The sequence below is a fragment of the Magnolia sinica genome, chromosome 5, assembly GCF_029962835.1.
Source record: "Magnolia sinica isolate HGM2019 chromosome 5, MsV1, whole genome shotgun sequence".
NCBI lineage: Eukaryota > Viridiplantae > Streptophyta > Magnoliopsida > Magnoliales > Magnoliaceae > Magnolia > Magnolia sinica.
This window is the reverse complement of record NC_080577.1, coordinates 85,053,900-85,069,398: the sequence shown is the minus strand read 5'-3', so window position 1 is coordinate 85,069,398 and position 15,499 is coordinate 85,053,900.

Genomic DNA, 15,499 nt, shown 5'->3' with positions numbered 1-15,499 from the left:
ACAATATCGTTTCAAATATGATTTTGTTATTTTCACTACTCTTGCTCTTCTTCTTTCTAAGCTCATTTTTTTATCAAGATTATCATCGTCATGGCTCGTTCTTCTTCATCTGGTCCTGTGACTTTTCATTAGGAATATGTCATAAGAAATTTAGAGGCTTTGTCATCTGAGATTTATGATGACATTATTTTCTCTTTTCCCATTAGTGTGAATTTATTATTTCTCACACTCAGTACAACATTTCAGCATGAAATTTCCCTTAATGAGTTATAATTACTTAATCAAAACTTCCCTTGTTGTGTAGGCATACAACTGCTTATCCAATCAAACTCCTTACTAGACCCTACAAACACCCTTTGTCCTTCAAGATCCTAATCGAGGGCTTTAAAAGGATGGTCGAAATGGCTGGGTCATGTATCCCAACAACTTGGTGATACATGAAAATAGATCGGTATTTACAAATTTATCATCCTTTCGTTACATGAATATGCAGCAAACACCTCTCCTCTTGTTGTGGCTTCAACTTTCTAAAGTCAATCGACCAACACTTTTCACTTCGGATAAGGCCCCATGGGTCATACAATAATGGACGTTTGTGCCTTTGCCCACCTTCTTCTATTTGGTAAACCAGTCTACTCAACTTCGCTCAGTGTAAACAACACTACTCTATTCCAAATAAGAGTGGCAAGGATTATACCAACTTCATGTCGCTTCATCATAAAACGCATATCAACGTTAATGATACGGAGCATACAACATTTCTATTGATGTGGATATATCATTATCTACTTTACGCTAGTGTTGTATAGATTGCAAAAGAATATGTTCATCTGGCTGAGGCGCTCCGTAATGCCCCGAGTTTTCATGGCCCGAGTACATGGTCATGCCCGAAATTCTGAGTGTTAATAAAGTAATAATTTGATGATTCAAAATCGTACCTTTTTTTACTCATATCCAGTTACATTTACGAAGGTAACCATTCACGAGAATACAACCAACTATATTATAAATCTTGTTATATTTAAACGTAAAAGTTCAACTAATCGTTTAATGCATACTCAGGTAGGATCTTAGTGCAAATATCTAAATTCACAGCATGAAACATAAATAAAACTAAACTGAGGTGAAAGCATCACCGTAGTATTCCTTTTGGATCTTACTTTGCTAGGGCAATTAGTAGCAACATATCCATAACCCTCACAGTTGTAACATTGCACTTGCTTAGGTTGTTTGACTTATTTACCTTTTCGATTCTCAACTGTTTTATTACAACTCTTTCCTTTATTCAAATTTGAGGAATTTCTTAAATTTTCTTTCGAAATCATCATCATCACTATCACTTTCATATTTAATTGTTTTAAGTTTATATGAATGCCTATGAGATGTTTTGAGGACAACAAGTTTCTTTCCACTAGAGGGGGCCTTAAAGTGTAGTTAAAATGTTTGCTGGGAACTTAAGAGTTCTTCTACTTTCATCTTATATATGTTCCTATACTTTTCTATGGAGATTATCTTGGGATTGAACCTATCTGGTAGGGATCTAAGTATTTTTCTACATATACACCCTTCAAGAATCCTCTCTTAAACCCCACATGGAATTGCAAATATCATTAAGTTTTAAAACAAATCGATAAAAGTTTCATACTCTTTCATTTTAATGTTTTCGAAATGGGTCATTAAGAGTTGAAGCTTCGATCTCTTTACTATGCTACTTCCCTCATCAAAGACTTCCAATATGTCTCACACTTCCCTCCCCATTTCACATCTGCATATATGTTTAAATTCGTTGGGGAAAACCACAAAGTAAATAACATTGAGAGCTTTGGCATCATAGGTATACCGTGCTCGATCTCCCATCGGCATTCCATTTGGATTTATCTTTAGGAGCATTGATGGTTTTACCGTTAATCATTACTTGTTTCATAAGTATCGTCCATCCTTATTCAACAATAACCCAAACCATAGGGTCAAGAGATCTTAGAAAGACCATAATCCTAGCCCTCAAATAGGCATAGTTAGACACATCAAAATATGATAGTCATGTGATGACACACCCCTCTTACATAAACATTATTCTTAAGCCCATTGGATCAACTTAAAGCGGTTAAGCCCTTCAAGAGCTACTCGCTTTGATACCAATTGAAATTGTGTGTAATAGGATATCACGACTATGTGTGGAAGCTTAGCTGATCTAAGGATGATGGCTATATCCTAGAAGGGGGGTGATTAAAACTAAATAAAAATTATGGCTTTTGAAACACAATTGCTTAACTTAAAATAAAATGCAGGTTAAACTAAATTAATTTAACACTAAGGCTTCCATGCCATTAGTGGGCTCAATGACATAGACTATAAGAGATGTGGCAATTAAGCAACTAGTCTATAAACTTGATAGTGTACATGTGTGTGTGGGATGTGCTACCTATCTACCCTAGCATTCATCTAATCGTGCATACATATAATTAAAAATTCGTCACATTACATAATTAAACAAGTGCTCAAGTACAATCCCAAACATAAGCATGTATAGTGGTTCAGTTCTCATACTCCACTCCTTACGGACCCACTCAACCCATGAGTGTACCGGATTTCACCATCAAAGGTTTTAAATCAAGATCACCTCTAAACTTTACAATCCTATACAAGGATCAGCTCACTCGGAGACTTATGTGGTTTTATATAGGCTCAGTATGTACCTTAGTCCTAGTCCACAGACTTACATTTACTCCCACCAGAAGCTCCCATGGAGACTAACACGGACACACCTGTGTCCGATGGATTCGGGCCTATGCAAGAGCTTAGGTCCTATAAAAGAACCTATTCTATTTTAGGTCACAAACTCTTACCCTCAATTCTACATTAGGAAAGAGAGTATGGATTCACTTAATAACACTTATCGAATTGAGCCCCGTTAATGTGTCGTCCTAGGTTGCTTGATCGATGCTCTTCGTTCTTTAATAATCTCCCATTTTCTCCCTCGATTATGATATTGATGCATTGTCAAGGCTTCAGCTCCAAGATTAACCAACTTGAGTGCAATACTCCTTTAAGGTGACCAAGGTGATGAAAGGTAGGGTAGAATCTCCTACTACTAATGAGAAGTTGTAATGCCTATGGGATTTACCTTTATAGACACTTTAGAGGTTAATAGACACTAGAATTTACTAATAAAAATTGTGTCTAAACTCTATAGAATGCTTAAAATCATGATCTTCTTATAGAGGAGCATGGAATGCTCATCAGAGTGAAGAATCACTAAGAAGAGAGTATGGATCTCATTGGGATAGAGCCTAGGAAGTTTGGTAGAGCTTGTGATGCACTAGGGTATCTAAAATGCCAAAATACATCATTTTCATAGAGATCCAGTTGCTAGATTTATAGGAAAAAGGCTCCAATGAATTTATAATGGCTAGTCTTTGGTTCGACCAAAGTTGGCTTCGGTTGCACCAAATTAACCTGTGGAAAAACCACGAAAGTTAATAGACAAATTTTAGTGCCTTAAGTCAGACCGAACATGACCTTCGGTCACACTGAATTTACCCGAAGGTTTGTCCAGCTGGAGTCAAAATACATTGTTTTTCAAGAAGGCTTACTAAACATTTTTTCTCATTTTCGGTCGGACTAAATTCACAGTTCGGTGGCACCAAGTCTAGAGGAAGGTTTGTTTGGCTGTATCCAAATTAGGATGAAATTCAGGGTTGTACTTTTTGTCTTGTTCTGACTAATTTTGGTGGGACCGAAGGGGTGTTCGGTGGGACTGATAGTTGCTGAATTTGTGTAGTTATTACAACAACTCGAGACCTTTAAATCCATTCTAAGGGAGGTCAATTTAGGCTCCTATGGCTTAAGAGATGATCAATAAAAGGTTTACATGTTGGTGTTAAGATCATCTAGAGGTTTAGGTTGTTTTAGGTCAAGGGTTAGGGTCATCAAGGTACCTCATACACTTGTTCTTCTGCTCTTTGATGCTCCAACTTCACTTATATTTTCAGTCTTCAGCTTCCAAGGGTTCAACCAACTATATGACATTTGGGCTCCCATGATTGACAAATAAGGTTCCCTAAAGGAGAGGAGGTGAGTGAATGCACATACATCCATGATCGATGGACCCATGGGGCCACATTCAAAATGGAATGTATTGGTCAATCGATTCCAGAAAGTTAATGTTGATGTAAGAAGAATGAATTGGCTAGATATTCGTGTAGAGAAAATTTGCTACAATTATAAATTCATGTTTGCTTTTTATATATCTTCATGTCGTGCTTCAATGCGAGCAAACCATTCAGCCTAGCCATTCATTGGTTTCAGTCGTGCTTGTGGAGACTTGAATGCATTGCAAGGGTCCAAAAGATTGTCTGATTGGACAAGTAAAACTTCATCAAGGCACTTCGGGAAGCTAGGCTCGATATCACGAAGTTGTTCATAGGTGACTATTAGATGAAAAGCATGACCAAGCATCAACATTGAAGTGTCTGGTTTGGTTGGAGTCTTGAATAGGAGATCATCAATGTAACACCCCGAACTTTTCAATACCCAAATATTGAAAGTTCCCGAGTGTTACCATGAAATTTAACTTAATATGAACATGTGTATAATACCAATCTAGATATCCAAACCTTACATCTATTCTCCAATATGAATCTGACCGTTGAGAATGATCTTCATCCATAAGATCGAGCCATCCGACCATTGATTTTAAGATAAGATCATCATATGTCTAGGTATTCCCACTTGCCCATCATAACCAACTATTTAGCTAACCATACACCGATAGGTAAAAATATCTGACTATCCATTTTGAGTTTCTACCACCCGATCATAGTAAACTACCTGATATCTGCATCCGCTCGTACACATATTAAATTAAAATTCTGATCGGTTCATCTTGTCCACCACCTATGAATATGCTAAACCAGCTACAATTTGAGAAACTTACACATGAGAACACGTGAATCTAACGGTATACATGTTGCCTTTTTATCACTCCAAAAACTTATTTATGATCATCCACTTACATACATGATCAAATTACTAACCATCAATCTTTTGTAAGAATTATTTAGAAACCATTATGTTGGTTGATATATATACATTCCCTTAATTAATTTGGCTAATAATTCTTTATTCATAATAATTTAGATATAAGTTCTTTTGTAAGAATTATTTAGAAACGTGCCTATAACCATGTAAAGATATTAGATTTTCCAAAACTCCCATATCAGCAATAATTACGAAAATGTCATTAACCTAGACCCTTGAATTCTAGATCACATACTTCTCACAATTCATTTGATGTGAAATTTTATACCATTACTATGTATCATAAATTAAGCATACATGTCAAATTTTAGCCCTTAGATCATTGTAAAAGTGGCCCAATTGAAAAATCAGCCCCTTAACCGTGGATTTTAGTGTCCATTGAGTGAAGAAACCTCGTGGGTAGTCATAATAGGATATTTTTATTCATATGAATGACTTAGATTACTTATAATATGTACCAAGTATAAAATATGAAGACCCCACTTTAGTAGCTTTTCCTTAGGCACAAAGTTATCCTTTCGAGGATTACCAACTACTTATAAATCTGAACCTGCCAATTTAACTAATTCATGTCGTCCATCGCAACTCAAATTTGGACTAAACTTTGGTCTCATATGACTATGAGGTTATACAAAATTTAGACCCCGATCTATGATCCTACACCGTTGAATGTTGAAGCCAGTTCTTTCCTTTTGGTGCAAAAAGTGAAATTTCAGATTTAGGCCTTTTCCACCATTGATCAACCACTAACTTTTGTCAAAGAGTTTGCCTATCCTGACTACACATTTCTCCCAAAATTGAGCCCTGATCATTAATTGTGGACCATTAATTGGGATCAAGTTCGTTTTGGCACCTGTTAGAAAAATTTTCAAGATAGGCCAATCTAAATTTTAGATCACCAAGAAAATCAAATAACCCGGCCCTATTCGACGACCCTGATACACTAGATTAATTGGATTTGAAGAAAGATCATTAAAAAAGGTCAAATTGGAGAAACTCAATCCAAGTGAGATGTGAGCGACACCCCCTCTCACACACCTACTCATTTACAAAAGGAGGAGTGCGTGCTCTTCACTCACTCACCAAGACTCTCAACATCCAAGGAGGAGAGAGACAGAAAAATAAAGAGAAAGAGAAAGTGAAAGGGAAAGAGAAAGAAAAGTAGGAAGAGAAGGAGAAGCCTAGAAGCCTATCATCCTCTTCCTTCTTCACATGTGTGGTGTCTCCCTCTTGCTCAAGCGATGTCGTGATTCATGTAGAATCTTTCCTACATGAATATCTACATAGGGTTTAGATATAAGGCTAAGGTGAGGGAAAAAGGTGAGCTTAATAGTCCTAAAGGCAGGGGGTGAATAAGACTATGCTAAATAAAAACTCAAAGTACTGAAATAATAAATAAATTAGAATAAATCACAAATCTCAATGGCACTATTATTGAAAAATTGATTCAAACTTAGTTCATAGGACAACCTTACACCAAAAACAAAGTTTTAAGTAGGACAAACGGATTTCACGAACGTTTGTAAGGATCCAGACTTCGAACCAAACAAGAGATAATAAACCAATCTATTACAATCATTCGCTGGTGTACAAATAAAGTTACAACCATTCACTACAGAACAAAAATTAAACATTTACCACAACACCAGGAGTTATAGTAGTTTGGTGTATGCACCAACTGTTCTCAAACAACCACACCTACTCCACTTCTAATAATCGCAACCGACGTGATATTGGCGTTCACTATAAACAAGGTTTTCATAGGTTCACCTTAAAACCTATACAGTTGTGATTTTAGAAGGGATATCACAAACAAAAACCCCACACTGAGATTTTCTAGCTATCTCAATCAAAACTAATACATAAGATTTTCTAGTTATCTCAAATAAACTAAAAATACAAAGAAATAGAATTGTGCTTATCTTCTCTTTGAAGACATTTTTGATGTAGACTATAGAACTGCTTTGCTTAAAGTAGAATGTTCAATGTCCAGTAACATAAACAAGGGTTCTAGGTTCTAGATTGAATTTAAATTAATTCAAACCAAAGGCTACTTATTTAAATTCCTCAGATCTCAAAACAAGAGTGATTACTCTCTTTAAAAAATAAGATTCACGAAAAGAGATCAAGGATTTAAAACAGAAGTATATAAACAAAATATTAAAATATCATGCATAGCTTGAAGATAGTGGGTACTTCTCTCTCTCTTGGTGAATGCTTTTCTTAGTTTGAATGAGTAATTTCGGAATGAGAGAAGGCCTCTATTTATAGTTAGAAATGTTGTTGCTTCGACTCGTCTAAGGTCTCCTTCGACTCGTCTAAGATCTAATAAAATTTCAAATTTTGGGCGCGATCAGATAAAACTGTTCTTCGACTAGTCGAGGGCCCTGCTCGACTAGTCAAGCATGGGCTTCGTCTAGTCAAGGGAGAGAGGATATGGTTGCTAGACTTTGAGTCGAGCGACCTTCGACTAGTTAAGAAAGCACCAGAAATATCCATTTTTTATTTATTTATTTCAAACTTGGACTAGTCGAGCCACAACTTAGACTAGTCGAACCAAGGCCTAAACTGATCGAACATAAGCCTAACCAAAGTACATAATCCCATATAAGTTTGTCTTTTGAAAGCACCTAAGTCTAAGGTCTTTCTAGGGTCGATTATACTTGAGAAGACTAGACATTGAAGTATAAAGCTTGAATCTTCTTCCTGAATCTTTAATAAAGCATAGTTGATCTTATACTTAAAGTGTAGTCGAAGGTGGAGCTTGATCTTCTACTATATGTGTAGTAAAGCTTGAACTCATTTCACCTTGAACTTTCTGACTTCATAACCTGTACTTAAGCTTGCACTTTCCAACTTCATCACTTGTACTTGAAGGTGAACTTTCCATCTTCTTGATTCACTTGAAGGTGAACTTTACATCTTGATTCACTTGAAGGTGAACTAAATCATAAGTTGTTTTGTCTCATCGAAATTTGACAAACAAGAGTGTACTTTATATATTATAACACTTATAATATCCCCATTTGTCAACCCTTTTGTCAATTTTGTAACAAAACACTTATCATCCATATTGTCAGTAAAATTTACTCCCCCTCAATTTGAGATTAACCTGTGTTATGACAAATAGTACATTTCCAATACAAAACTCCCAATAACCATCCACATATCAATTTATCAACATTCAATATAATGCATAACTCATTGAATCTACTTATCAAATTAGTAATCTATCCCCCTTTTTGTCACAATATGACAAAGGGAAGAATGCTCATGTGAATAAAATTAATAAATCACAGCAGAAATAGTAGACCAATAAGAGAAAAATGCATAGAGAATGGTAATTAAGAGTTAACGTCAAGTCATCAGCAAGGATATAAGGAGAATGAGAGAGTGAACATCCAACATACATAGTATAAAGTTATACAATCCAAAAATAAAATCACAACGATTTAATTATATCTAAAAGAGGATGGGGGATGTATAGATGGGTCGATCTGGTGAAGTCCTCTAGTAATGCGATGAAGGTATTTATGCATATACTTCATTGAAGATTTATGACTTTCAGTCAGATTGTCCTGTGATACCTTCAACTCAAGAATCTTTTCTTCTAAAGACTTAAGCCGATCATCAACCTGAGATGGTTGATACTCAGGCTGAGCTTTATCATCTAATTACAGTTCTACAAAAATATCATCCATAGATGTGTCCTCTGGCAATGACGCTTCTTCCTCTTCAACATCGTCTTCATCTCTTTGACCAGGGAGTTATTTCAAGTTTATTTTGTAAATATTCATATTATCAAAAGGTAGGACTGCCTCAGGTGCCTTAGGTGATGCAATGACAACGTTGCAATGAATAGCAAGAGTTGTCATGAGATATGTAAATGGTATGGAGCCATGACCCGAATGAATACGAAATTGGATAATCAAGTAGTAAATCAGTGAGGGAAGACAAATAGGTATGTTAGATGCAACAACATGAAGAATACGAGCCATAAAGGGAGTAAGTTCAAAATTATTCCCAAAACAAGGATACACATTTGATGTAAAAATACGATGAGGGACCCTAAATCTTGGAATCATTTGGGTGGCATAGAGAGCATTATCAGAACTCCATTCAGCATTAAGCCGACATAGTTTACGGGTAATATCCCGACGCTCAGATTCAAACATTCTATCAGCAAGTGGAGGAATGGGTATGCCTTCATCATTCCCATTCACATCAAGTAATCCTGAGATGAGGTGCCTATCAACCGAAAATGTCCCTTCTCAAAAATTAATAGAGAATGTAAGGTTTTCAAGAGATAGCTCTATTGATGCATACATCCATTGAGCTATGGAGCTGTATGTTGCTCCGCACGAACCTAGAATATTTTTCCAACTGATGGTAGACAGAATATGGATGAGTTTGAATGAAGCAATGTGATCAATATTCACAGTCCTTTCTATAATAATAATATCTCTAGTGTGGAGATCCCTTACATGCTCCGAATCTTCTTCGGGAGCTCTCAGGGTTCTCACTCTAACTGGAGTCGTTCGAGATGAGGAGCCGCTAGGTCCCTTGCGAGAAGCCTTCCTTTTAGACCGATGCTCCATGTAGAGTTTACAAAAGAAGATATTAAAGATGGGTTTGGCTTAAATCAGATTTTTGCCCAAAAACCCTGTATGGAAAGGATGTAAATTTCAAATCAATCACAAAATAAAGACTAACTAGCAATAAGGAACCCAAATTTAGAAAGAAATCACTTACAATGACTCTATGGAAATGGGCTCGATGAGTCGAGCAAAGGCTAGTCGAGGAAGATGAGCAAAATAAAGAAGAAAAAAATGATTTCCCCTCTTTTAAGAAGGCCCACCCGTGCACTTCGACTGGTCGAGTACGTGCTAGAACCGTCGAAGCTCGACTGGTCGAGAATGAGCTCGACCGGTCGTGCAGTAAGAAAATTTCAAATCTAATCTTTTTAAAAAAAAATTAAATTTATGTGTTTTGCATATATTAAATTATAAACATACAAATACTCAAACTGCATAAACAACATGATTTAATTACTTGAAAGTGCACAAACCAATATCATGTTTTAATTTAGAAAATCTATTTTTGTCAAGCAATTTGGTCATAATGTCTGCAAGCTGCTTTTCTGTTTGAAAGTATTCTAATGAAATACTCTTGTCCTCAACTAATTCTTGAATGTAATGATATCGAATATCGATATGTTTTGTACGAGAATGTTGAATGAGATTTTTTAAAATATTAATAGTGCTAGATTTATTATAGTATAATATCATAGCTTCTTGCGCTATCCCGTAATCAACTAACATTCTTTTCATCGAGACCAGCTAGGTGTTAGCATTGCCTGCTGCAATATATTCAGCTTCAGCTATAGATAGTGATACAGAATTTTGTTTCTTGCTGAGTCAGGAAACTAAACAATTTCCTACATAGAAACATCCAGCACTAGTAGATTTTCTATCATCAATGTTTCTTGCCCAGCCAACATCGGTATATCCGGCAAGTTGTACATTTGTATCATGCAGATACCATAGACCGAAACAAGAACTTGCGACATATCTGATTATGCGTTTAACAGCAATTAGATGAGATTCCTTAGGATTAAAATAATATCTATCACAAATTTCAACGCTAAAAGCAATATCTGGTCTACTAGCAGTTAAGTATTAAAGACTACCAATCATGCTTCAATATAAGCGAGAGTCTATACTTTTACCAGTTTCATCCTTAAAGAGTTTGAGAGTTGTACTCATAGGAATATCAAAATTTTTACCGTTCTTGAATCTAAATTTCTTTACCAAATTTAAAGCATATTTGGTTTGAGAAATGAAAATACCATGTAACGTCTAGGAAAAATCCGTACAAAGACCCGAGTACCACCTTAAGCAGAAATCCCTAAAGACCTTATATTGTGGAAATTAGACAAAAATTAATTAACTTCTGAACTAAGTTAATCGGTGGGTTAGCTTGAACCACTATCTATATGAACTGCAAGACCCAAAACCATTAAAATTGCTAACTCAACATTACTTGAAAACCTCGGGGAAAACCCAAAACCCAGTTGCTCTTAGGAGCACATTGAAACTCTGTATCGGACCTGAACCGCACGTCGAAAGTCCGATGACAGCGAAACTATAGGGCTATGACTGCCTTATTAGGTATGACAACTATCGCGATAATCGAGCCCAAATAACATCTAGAAAGGCACAACTTGAGCCTTGTGTAAAGTGTGTGAGAAACGCGAATATCTTTAGAAAATGAACCTAAACTTAAGTTAATAGGACCAATTGCTTATGAGCAAAATTAAAGACTTCAGACCATCAGTTTCTGGTCAAACTACACCCATAGATCGGGGAAATTTTCCTACACCTACTAGTATACTTATGGCCCTGATCGAGGGACGACGACTGTTGATTTGATATGGGTCCTTCACGGCCGATCAGTTTGTCAGATCGCACCATAAACACAGTCCTGGCATAGATCCAATGTCAGGGAACTTACTCCATGACACGGATAAGAAATGAACCTTCCTAAGGGCCCTATTTGTCAAAAACTGACACCCTTTGGCTATAACCTAAGTATATTGTGGCCCTGGGGCCATTGACAGCACTAAGGACCTTAAACCACCCATCTCTCAGAATTTCACTAACCCTAAGAGAGAGAAGAGAGAAAAGAAGAGAAAAGAGTAAGGAGAGAAGGGAGTTTCCTGGAGATCATTGCTGGGATCTTTTCCCATGACTCCACATGCCGTTTTGCCTCCCCACCATCGCTACATGAACCTTTCTAACTATATTTTAGGTAAGGAATCCTAACCCTAATCTTGCTTTAGAAATCTAAATAGAGTAATCAGTGAAATAGCTAACCTATTTCATGATTTAGGTACCCATTGTTCCATTTACGGTAACATAGGATTTGAACCGCGTCCGAATTAAGTATTCTAATGAAAGGTGCGGACTATAAACATTTAGGTTATGGTTTTCAAGGCCTTCAATGTTAGCAATGATTTGTGTCGGACTTGATTGCTGCCATATGATGTTAGTTACGCCGTTTTGTGATAAACTATACATGGTGAACTATGTTAAATATAAAATGCATTCCATCTGTTTGTTGAAATGTTTGAATGAAATTAAAATTATGATTTATGCTTGTCATGAATACTAATCTAGAATACATGTTTGTTGTATGTATGACAACTCCTTTATGAAAGGATTTGCCATAATATATGCTATAACTAATTTAGTTCATGTATGTAGTAAGGTGTAGTCTAAGTTTTTGATAAAATATCTGAATGAGAAATTGTTAAATGAATCACTTTTAATAAGGGTGTTAAGATAGGATTCTCAACTACCTTATTCATACTATAGTTTCCTTCGTGTAATGTAAATTACTATTATGTGATTTATGGATGAAACGCATATGTATAACAGCACGTTCAATGTGTGATAAAATGCTCAAATGAGAATTATGTTTGAATTATTTGTTAAATGTTATCATCATTAACATATGTGGCTACCTATTGCATTTGAGTATGATTGGGACTACTACGTAGTCCAGGCAATCGATAATGATTCCCGATTGAGTGGTCGAACTAGTTTCACCACATTGGATACGTTTGATGAATCCGAGTTGTACGGTGATTGTCGACAGTGGTTAGGCCACGTGGAGTACTTATGCACTCCATGTTGATTAATTTAGCGTGCGCCCATACCAATCAAACTTGTCAAATAACCCGATTGGCCTATTATGTGTTTACCATATATGGACACTACTGTTTAAATCTAAGGTACTACTTTCCAATGTAGAAATCCGTTTCAAGCATGGTACCACGATCTGTTAAGACTCATGAGCCGGGTATGGTGGTGTGGGACACCGTGGTCGAGCTGTCGGCCTACAATGGGGTAACGTGCCTCCCCGTAGTGTCCAGTGAGTAACCCAAACTTATGAGCTGAATATGGTGGTGTGTAGGACACCATATTCGAGCTGTCGGCCTATGTCTAGGTGACAAGCCTCCCTTAGTGACCTCGAGTGTAAACACTTGAATTTACCTATCCATTGTTTTCATTTGGGATGATGCCCTACAACTTGCCTATCGTATGTGATTAACTAGGATTGACGACCCTAGATGTATCCCCGTTTGGGTTAATGATATAAAAAGAGGTACTTGTATAAATAGGTCTAATCAATTACTTGGCTAACACGACCATGCACCGCACTGAATGTGCTTTGGTGAGGAAGTGCATGTTTAGGAAGTTTGCCATGTGCGATCGTTAGATGAAGTCATTGAAGGAGTGCAGGCAAGGGCATGCATCATTACTGCATATCATTCCTGCATTAACGAGAGTAATTAGGAAGTGATTGTTATATTGTTTTATCATTACTACTTGATTGAATTGATAACATGTTTTATAATACTACTGAGTTGATCACTGAGTTGATCACTCACTCCTACTCTAGGATGATATTTTAAAACACCAACCAGATCCTATTTTAGTTGCAGATGATGACGAGGCTTAGGCAGCGGAGCCGAATTTCTTAGACGAAGAGGAGTTCTCCTACGCGCAACTCTCAGGCGGGTCTGTGTAGACCTAGAGTTGCATCGCTGGGATTACAGAGTTATGGATTAGTTGGACACCTTATGTTTTGCTATTTTGTAGATTTTAGAAATAATACATGTAAACATTCAGCCCAGTTACATACTTATACTCTTGAGGTTGTAAATTGCTTACTTGTTCAAATTTACATGTTACTGTCTTCCGCTTGCTTAATCAAATTACCTCTGGGGTATGATATGCCATTTTTGGAGTAATCCTACTCATGTTTAATGCACTAATATGGATAACATTTAAACATCATTATCTATGTTCATATGTGATGCGTTGGATCTCAGGAGTTGAGCTTTGCTCGACCTTCGAAATTCGGGGCATTACAAGTTGGTATCAAAGCATGATTTGGATTAAACTGGACCTGGGTTATGGTAACACGATGCACTCTGACATACTTTGACTTAGGTGGGGGAGATAAAATGTAGAAATGATCATAGGATCCCAATTTTCGCCAACAGATGAAATTGACCATTGAAATGTGACCGTACGCGTCCGAGATCATGTGAAATGATTTTGATTCCTTTTTAGGGTGTCAATTGATGGGTTTAAACTATAAATTGGCAAATTTCAAACTTGAAATGCACCAAAAGGTGCAAATATGCATGAGTTGGACCGAGAAAGTGCATCACGTGGGTGTAGGGGCCCAAAGCGTAAATTTCGGTGGGACCCAAGGGCTCCCTCGCATCTTTATGGCACCTCAAGAGGGGGTGGCCACTGCCCCAAGGCGGAGCCACCGCCAGCACCTCCAAAGAGGAGCGGCGGCATCGCCAGGTCGGCGGCGCGCCTCCCCGACCTCCAACAGGCCGCGGTGGGCCCGCGGTTCCGAAGGCCCACCACCCTCACCCACAAGTGTGGGGCCTTGTTTCAGGTGTGAGACCCTCCACTTAAACCCCTTTTGGCCTTTCCACTACATTTCACTCCATTCTCACCTCCAAACCCCTCCAAAATCCCATTTTCCCCCCTCAAATCTCCATTTCATATACTCAAGCTTCTTCTTCTTCTACATTACACACCCATCCTCCTCCATTCTCTCAAACCCATTCTCCTATAACCTTCCATCTCCCTTATTTCTCCTCATTTGAACACACAAACCCATCTTTGGGTCTCAAAATCCCTAAACTTTCCCATTCATTTCAATATCCAAGCTTTTCCACTTCCATAGAGCTCTTCGAGCTAGTTACTGCTATATTCTCCCTCTCAATGCTCCTTTCCCTTATGGGAAAGAAGAGGGTGTCTGTGGATGAAGCCGGGCCTAGCCACCCTCCCGTGCAAGGAAGAAGACAAGCGACAAGGCTAGCGCTAGCATCAATCGAGAATGAAGGTCAAAGCGGGATCTTAACCCGTAGATTCCCACCGAAAGATCTCTACTGCGGGACATCGAACTTGGTAAGTTCCGTAACTGTAAAGTGGTATTCGAGGCTCATGTGGATGAAAGACTTTTCGGGTTGTACCTAGTGATGGACATGCTCCTGAAAAATGGATGGGGTCCCCTATTTGAGGAAAATAACTATGCAAGCGAAGGCTCCATACAGGCCTTCTATGCCTACATACGGGACCCACTATTGGAGCCTCTGCAGTTTTCTATCCCCTTAGGAAGAGAGGTGGCCATAGTCAATGTAGATGTGGTGGCTCGCATCATAGGAATGGAGCGTGGAGTCGTACATGCCAGTGAGAAGAACCTTGCTAGTGAACGAGAAAGAAATCACCGCACATGTTTTCTTTGCGGCCAGCTTGAGCGGTGGAGGCGAGGAAATAGCCTTGCATCAACCAAAATGACGAATGATTTCTGCCTGCTCCACCACATATTTACATATAACGTATATCCCAGGTGGAGTAACCGCACA